The 8,143-nt window shown below is 53.3% G+C and overlaps 1 pseudogene; it reads right to left on the bottom strand.

The window, feature by feature from the left end:
* Positions 1–3,355: 3,355 nt before the first annotated feature.
* LOC109395518 (40S ribosomal protein S29 pseudogene) lies at positions 3,356–3,526 on the bottom strand (annotated as a pseudogene).
* Positions 3,527–8,143: the final 4,617 nt, after the last annotated feature.

Below are 8,143 nucleotides of genomic sequence, written 5' to 3'. Positions count from 1 at the left end.
GAAGCAGGAAAGTTGGGGTGGGAGGATGGAGGTTAGACCTAAGTGGAACTTCCAGGCAGGAGGAGTGTGGGAGACCTACAACAGGTGACAGGTAGCAGTCCATATAGTTCCTTCCTGGGCTTGGGAGCGGGTAGTTAATAAGGGTACAGCAGTTAATCCATCCAGAGGAAAGGCAAGAGGAAGGTTATGAGTGTGGGAGGGGTCTGCTGGCCTGCAGACTCTCACAAAGAGACAAGAAGGCCAAGAGCTGGTGTGCTTGCCAGCTGGGAGGAAGGAAGGAAGACCTGGGCACCTAGAAACCTGGTTTGAGGGGTACCTGGAGGGTGGTCATTTATTCACGTGGCAAACATCTCCCAGGCAATAATTAGGCACAAATTCTGTTTCTAAGTTGTCTCCCCAGCTACTGGTGCCAATGCCTGGGGTGCTACCATTAGAATTTCTCTCTATGGTTGCCAGTCTTCTTAGGACCCCTGTTAGCACGCAGAACCCCAGGAGGGTATTAGAGCTTGGGTTCAGTTTGCTCCCAGCACTCCTCACTGTGTGACCTGTCTGCAGAGGATCCTCCCCAGCCAGGCCTCAGGCCGCTGTGAGGTTCAGCCATGTCCAAGGCCCTAAGGTGCTGAGCCGATGAGACCTGGCTTGGAGACAGGTGCTAGGGTGGCGGCACTCCGGCAACAACAATCTCTTTACGACAATGAGAATGAGTGGACTGTGACTACACCAACTCCATGATGAGTCACACAAACACCACCAGGTCAGCTGAAAGAAGCCAGGCACAAGAGAATACATAACATATGATTCTATGTATGTCAAGTTCAGGAACAGGCAAAATGACACTGTAGTGTTGAGGGAGCACAGCACTGCAAAGAGAAGCAGGAAGTGACGGCCTGGGATCTCGGGGGAACAGGGAGGTGGGTTGGGAAGCTGTCACCGGGTTGCTGGGTGCTGCCAATGTTCTGGTCCTTGGCGGAGGTGGTGGCCACTCTAGTGCTTGCTTTAAAATAATTTGTTAAATGGAACATTCGTTTCATGTCCTTTTCTGGACGTGAGATTCATTTCTCAATGAAAAAAAAAGGTATGGGAGAGGGAAGAGGTGGGGAGGGTCTACCTTCTTCCAGAGAAGGGCCTCCAGGGAAAAGTTGGAGGCCGACCTCTCCTTGCCCCTCAAAGAAAGTGAAACTAGGACGAGAAGCTGGCCCATCCCTCTGGCGTGGTGTCCCTGGCCCTCGGGTCCTGGGTCAGGCTCATTAAGATTCCTCCTCAATTCTGCCCTCAGCGTCCACTGGGGCAAAGAAAAATCCATCAACCATGCAAATAGCTGGGGTGAGAGAAAGAGTGAGGAAAGGGAGGGGTGAAAAAAGAGATGGAGGGAGAGGGACAGTGAGAGAGGGAGGGAGGAGAGGAAGTGAGTGGGGTTGGGGACCCTACTGGCGCCTGGTTTATATTCTTAGCCAGTCCAGTCTAATGATAGCTTTTCAAGTCAGTCCCTGCACTCCCCCACCCCACAGGAGCAGAGATAATTATTGGAGATAATGATCACCTGGGGGGATAGGGGGCACTTTTCATTAACCCCAGATCTTGTGTCTATTGCCCTTCCCGAGGAGGCTGACCCCCACCTCGTCAGCCCCTACCTTGGGCTGTGCCAATGGCAGGTCCCTCTCTCTGCCTGTCTTCATTTTAATTCCTGGGTTAAGTGACATTTAAGGGCGAGCTCTTCACTGGGCCATAACAGTTTATAAGCCCTGCAGCGGTGGATTGCTCTGGGGCCTGCAAGGGAGGAATAGTCACCCTCTATCATGTGCTGGGGTGACAGGGTCAAGTGACACATGGTCCCTCATTAAAGCCCCCACTCAAACCGTGATGACGCAGCTGGGGAAGTGAAACATTTTAGCAACCCATCCATTTTTTCATTTCCCAAGTCACCCTCGCGGTCAGGAACGCCGCCTCTTGACAGGGAAGCTGGGAAACAGGGCAGCCTTTAAATGCCTTATTTCCATCCTTTCCTTGCTCCCGCGCCATCCAGGGTAGGAAGTCAGTGGGGCTTCGTGCTGCAGCCCCAGTTCCTAGGCTGCTCCTCATCTGGCTGCTCTTTCTGGCAAACGCCCCTCAGCACAGGTACCCGGGGGCCATTTCTGGTCAGTGCTTATACAGCACTTTCATCCAGCACATCTCCACTGAGCCCTCAACCATTCAAGACCTAGTGCTGGTATCTGCAGAGGCAGGATTCGAACTCAGGCCTACGGGGGACAGCTAAGGCCAGATTCTTCTCTCAGAGGAGGTGGCCTTGAGCTGGCCTGGAGCAGACATATGAGGAGGGAGAGGTCTGGCTCAGCTTTTTCTGTGAGGTCAGCTCATTTTTGCAGGAGGAGGTGTGAGGGCTGTGATCTCCCTGTCTGGACCAGGGGCCTTCTGGGATGTCCTTCCAGCTCTTTCTGGTCTCAGGCTTCACTACTTGCTCTCCCTCTGTGTGGATCTCGGATTCTCTCCTTTTATTTGTGTTGTTCTCCTTCTTGTCCTCTCTCCCTTGTTTTTTCCTTTCATCTTGGTCACACCTCCCCATTTCCCTCCTTTTTGTCTGTCTCTATCTCTGTCATTTTCTGGAGAAACAGCTTGGTGATTTGGGAAAAGGAAATGCCATGGGCCCTGACATGCAAGTGCCTGGGTTCAAATCCAGGCTTCACCATCTCGGGCTAAGCCTCCGAACCTCTGTGAGCTCCCATTTCTCCTTGTACAAAATGCCTTGCTTCTTCCCCTGACCTCCCCCCACCTCTCCTGGACTTTTCAGTTCTGTCCCCCACCGCCCACCCCCTGGTCCTACCAAGGGGGTGCTGCTGCACCGACACCCATGTCCTCCTTGAAATTGAAGCACAGTAGGCGTCTCGGAGGTCATCTTCCAGGGGGATGGGCTTTCTCTTTGCCGCAGTCCTGGCAGCTCATGAAGTCCCTGGAGGAGGCAATGGCATATTGGATAAAAATCTCTCAGTGGCAGATTCACTTTCCTGGCAGTAGGCAGGCTTTCATGCTAACCCTCCCCTGACGCCACTCTGAATCATTCACACCTGACAGCAAGCGGGCAGCACCTTCCCTCCCCAACGTTCTCCCCAGGTTCCTGCCTCAGTTACCCAGAGTCCTCAGCGCACCTCTGCCCCTAGCCAGGCCCCTCTCCCAGCTCAGAGTCCCTGGCCTCCTACTGCTAGACAAACCAGGACCCTGCCCTTTTTCCTGAACCGTGACCCGTATTCATTTGCTCAAAAAAAAAATTTCTTTTTAAGTTTTTAAGATTTTGTATACAGAGAGCTGGCATCGTTTCTGTGGTTGGGTAGATGTCTTAGGTTATCCATTCAAGAAAGATCACTTAGTCCAACTTAATGAAGCCTAAAGCCTTTGTGGACTGAGGGAAACACCGGTGGCACATGCTGGGGCCCTATTTCCAGATCAGACTGTGTGAGTTTGAATAGTCGTGGCAAGAGCGAGAACCCTGGCCAAAGATCCTTGGGTGGCTCCAGGATAGGGCCTGAAGATCCATCTTGTTTTCATGGATGCAACAAGGCAAAAGGTTGGACATCTTTCTTAGACTAATCTCCCAGGCTCTGGTCCCCAGTCTTTCTCCCTACAAGCAAGGGTTCGCCTCCAGTTATTCTGAGGAGGTGCTGGGAGTGGAAGTTGGAAGAACCCCTTTGGACCAAGAGCTCTGCCGCTAATCAGCTACATGACCACAGGTGTGTTATTCACCTGGGGATTCTCACAGGCATAGCCCTGCTCTCCCTGGGCTCCATCTGGGAGACAGATGGAGAGACAGACAAGGCAGTGAAGCGTTCCGGGGTGCCTGATGCTGTGAGGCGCAAAGCTGGAGTGGTCAGTTGCACTGGGGTGGGAGCTGGGCTCAGCAAAAACTTCACCAGGAAAGAGGAGACTAGAGCTGAACCTTGAATGATGGCTAGGACTTGGGCAGGTGGTGGGAGAGAGCATCAGGGAGGGTGTTCCAGGTGTGTGCAATGGCCTGGTGGGGAGCATTACGTCTGAGGCAGAGGCATGGCAGGAGGGGAGACATGGGGGAAAAGGCAGGGACAGGGTGGGAGGGCCTTGACAGCCCTGCTAAGGAGTCTGGATTTCTTTCTGAGTGGTGGGAGCCATCGGAGGGAGGTAAGCAAAGGAGTGATGCGATCAGAGGTGCTCACGGCTTCCTCTGCTCCACAATCTTCTTACTTCATCCCAACAGCTTAGCTGGGCTCCAGCCCCTCACACAGTGCCTGACATGGGGTAGGTGCTAGTACAGGAGTGGATGGATGCCACTCGTGTCTCTCCCATTGTCTTTAGGTTAAAACCCATACTCCATGGAGGGCTTGCCCATAGGCTCCTGCCCACGTGGCCGGCCTTACTCCCAACTCTCTCCAGTTCACCGTTCCCGCCACACTGGCCCTCCTTCGGTTCTGCTTTGCGGCCTTGGCCGGGCTTGTTCCCTCCACATGGCCCCTGCTTCCCCACGCCCACTCCACGCCACGCCCATTTTTCCTCTTGGTTGGCTCCATCAGGAAGCCTTTGGTTACAATATCACCCATATGGAGGGAGTTTCCTGAGCACCCAGTTTAAAGAAGCCCATCGCCACCATTCTCTCACATAGGACATTCTTTTCCTTTGTAGCATTTAACCTGATTTGTCATATTTATTTGGAGTCTGTCTGCTCTACCAGACTAGAACCTATGCAGGGAGCATGTGGCATTTGTCTTCCCCTGCATCTCGGGGGCCTGGCACAGAGCCTGGCATACATTCCATAACCATTTGGTGAATGAAAGAGGCTTACATCTCTACTCAGATCCAGGGATCCCTGAAGGCAGGAATCTGCCTCTCTTTTCAGCCTGAGACCCTCTCCACCCCCTGCACAAAGCAGGGACTGCATGCACCCCCTCCCCGCCCCCCAGTTCTGTCCTCCATGCAGGGTTGTCTTGCTGGAGCAGGAGACAGAGGTGGGGTGGAGGCAGCCGAGAATGTATTCACAGAGCCCAAAGGCGTCATCAAATGACAACGCCGCCGATGCTATTGAACCGAATAGTCCACACTAAAAATCTCCAAGGAAACCCCTGCCGGTCCTCTGAGCTTACTGCCTGGCCTCAAACCCCGGCCACTTGCTTAAAAAGGCCACGTCTTCTCTTTATCTTTAAAGATATTGTAGCGCCTGCTTTCAATGAAAGAGAATGTGGCTCAAAAACCAGAGCTATGTGGTCACACACACACACACACACACACACACACACACACACACACTCTCGCGCGCGCACGCCCCCTGGACACATCCCTGCTTCCACCCTGGAGCTCAACAGCCTTTTCCATCTTTGCTCCTTTCTACGTTCCTCTCTCTAGCCCAAGTCTCTGTCTCCACCTATTTCTGTCTCTGCTTTTGTCTCTGTCAATCTGTGTCTCTTTCCATTTGCCTCTGTCGCTGGCTGTGTCTCTGCTTCTCTCTCTGCCACATTTCAGGTCTCTTTTTTGCCTCTGTCTGTTCATGTCTGTTTTTCTACATCCCGGGCCCTGCCAGAGTCTTTATGTCTGCCTGCTTTCCCTTCACCCCCAGGTCCCCTGGGCCTCACCTCCCTGTCTCTCCAACTCCGTGGCAGCCTGTCTGTCTGTGTGCCACTAGCTCACTCTTAGTAAGCTCTTAAGGCAATCACAGAAAGAAGAAAGGGAGGGAGCGGGGAACTGGAGGCGAGTGGAGGGAAGTCGCACTGAATAAATGTGCAGCTGTCCCTTTCTTCTCTCCTTGGCAGGAGGGAAGAAGCATGGGGTAGAGGAGGCAATGAAGAGTGGGTGTGGAGGGGAGATGGATGATGGGGGCCCAGGTGAGAGAGGGAGGGTTGGGGGCAGCAGACAGGGCCTGAAATAAAAGGGGAGGAAGGTTACAATGACCTCTAGCTCCCGGGAGCGAACTTCTGACCCTAATTGCTGGGAACAGGGAGTTGTTAGGAGTCTGAGACATAAAAGATTCAACTAAGAAAGCTGTGGGAAGAGCAGTGAGTGTGTGAACACACACCTGTGTTACGTTGTGGTGGTCCTTAGTACTGTTTGCTAAAAAGTTCAGGGTCTCTGGCTTCCTTGCTTGGGGCCATACGACCAGCTCTGGCCAATGAACAGAACTGAAAGTGTCACTTGTGGGCAGAAGGATTTAGTCGCGGGCGTGAGACCTTGCAGAGGCCTTCTTTCCCTTTGACACAGTGACCAGCAAAGCTTGAGCTGATGGCTCCTCCATCAGCCGCGGTCCTGGAGAGCCTGGGATGAGCAGAGGCTGGGATGCGCAAGCAGCGTGGGCAAGAATGAAGCCTTTGTGTTTACGAGCCACTGAGAGTTGTTTGGCAATGAAGCACCACCTTGCCTATCCTGACTGTACAGTGCATATGTCGGTGGCTGTATAAGTCTACACATCAGTATAAAGTGAGTAAGTATGTTTGCACGGGCGTGCATATGTGCCTATAGATATACAAGCATGTGTGTTTATGGGTGTGTGTGAGGACAAATCTCTGTGTATTTTTGGTACACGCCCAGCAGTAGGCACAGAAAGAAAGTTTCCCTCTGCTGCCTCCTTACCTCCTGCTTCACTTAGAAACACAAAGGGTCGTATTTGGTCCCAGCTTGTCTCCTCATCACATTCCCAGCTTTAATCTACAAGTCTCGTCTTCCCAGCAGCTGCCACCCTCTTCTCTGCCCGAATGTTCCTGGGGTGGCTATCACCTACACAATTTTCCTTTTCCCCGACTTAGGCAGAATGGTTGGTTCTGGGCCAGGCCACTGGGCAGGTGACCTGGGCCAGACCACTCAGACACTTCCTCCAGGATTTTGCTGCTGGAACTAGCAGGGAAGAGCATCTTCTCCCTTTGGGGTGAGGTTAGATGTGGAGCTACCCCTACCGTGAAGGAATGCGTGTTCTGGCAGAAAGAAGCAGAGCTGAGAGAAAGGAACAAGCGGGCCGTCCAGTGGCACCCCTGTCTCATGAGTTACCTGGGCAGGTGTTTATCTGCCTGCTTCCCAAGGCTGTTGTGCAGCCTGATGGTGAGTGTGCGGCCTCCAGGGCTGACCTCTGTGGGCTGCATGGCCCAGGCTCCCTGCCCTCCAGCTCCGTGGCAGCCTGCCTCTCTATGTGCCACTAGCTCACTCTTAGTAAGCTCTCAAGGCAATCACAGATAGAAGAAAGGGAGGGAGCGGGGAACTGGAAGTAAGGGGTGGGCATCATGGTGAAGTCGCTGACTTCACCAATGGGGAGACCCACAGGAGATGGAGGGAGAGAGGAGAGTGAGGCTGACGTATGTAATCTCCTGATTTGCTCCCTCCAGGGCTGCAGGCGGCTGGCTGTGTCCCTCCACACCAGCCGTAGTTCCTGTCCAGTGTCCTCTCCGGGTGGCCCTCCCTGCAGGTCTCCTGGGCCTGGCTTCCCTGTTACTAGTCCTGGCGCTTCACCACCCACTGTTGACCTCCCTACACCTCCTCACACCTTCGCGTTATGCCACACCTTCATTAAACGCTCTTTGAATTACTCAGTTTGAACGTTGCTTGAGTTTCCTGCTAGACCCTGGTTATGAATAAGACGTCCAGCTACCAAGTCCAGGGGGCACTCAGTGTTTCTCTCACTGGCACTTTGCGCGGCAACTGACCAGGCATTACTCCCTCCCTCCTTCACCAGCCCCTTCCTCCTCCCCTCCCCTACCCTCCCCAACACAGTACTCTACCAACTTCCTTCTCTCTGACAGTTCCTTCTTGGTCCCTTCTGGCCCTCCCCCACCTCCTCTACTCCCACTTGGATTTCAGCCACCACAAACATTACTGGTCCATCCAGCCTTGATCCTTGGGGCTCAGGCCAGAATATCCAACTACCCCCTGGACAGTTGGTCTGTGCACCATCAGGTACCTCAAACTCATCGTGCTCCAAACTGGACGTCTCCCTTGAGCTTGCTCTTCCTCCTCCCATGTGACCTTTCAGGGGGAGGCACTACGGTTCACCCACACCCAGGCCAGGTACCCCGACCAGACACCTGCGGGTCAGCCTTGACTTCAAGTTTGTTCACTCTGTCTCCATCCTCTTAGGTCCTGATGCTTTGGCCTCCAAAATATTTTTTTTCTTTTCTTTTTTTTTTAAAGATTTCATTGGGGAATCGGGGGA

The sequence above is a fragment of the Hipposideros armiger genome, unplaced genomic scaffold (assembly GCF_001890085.2).
Source record: "Hipposideros armiger isolate ML-2016 unplaced genomic scaffold, ASM189008v1 scaffold_475, whole genome shotgun sequence".
NCBI lineage: Eukaryota > Metazoa > Chordata > Mammalia > Chiroptera > Hipposideridae > Hipposideros > Hipposideros armiger.
The sequence above is the reverse complement of the archived record's forward strand: the minus strand, read 5'-3'. Positions and strand labels throughout refer to the sequence as shown.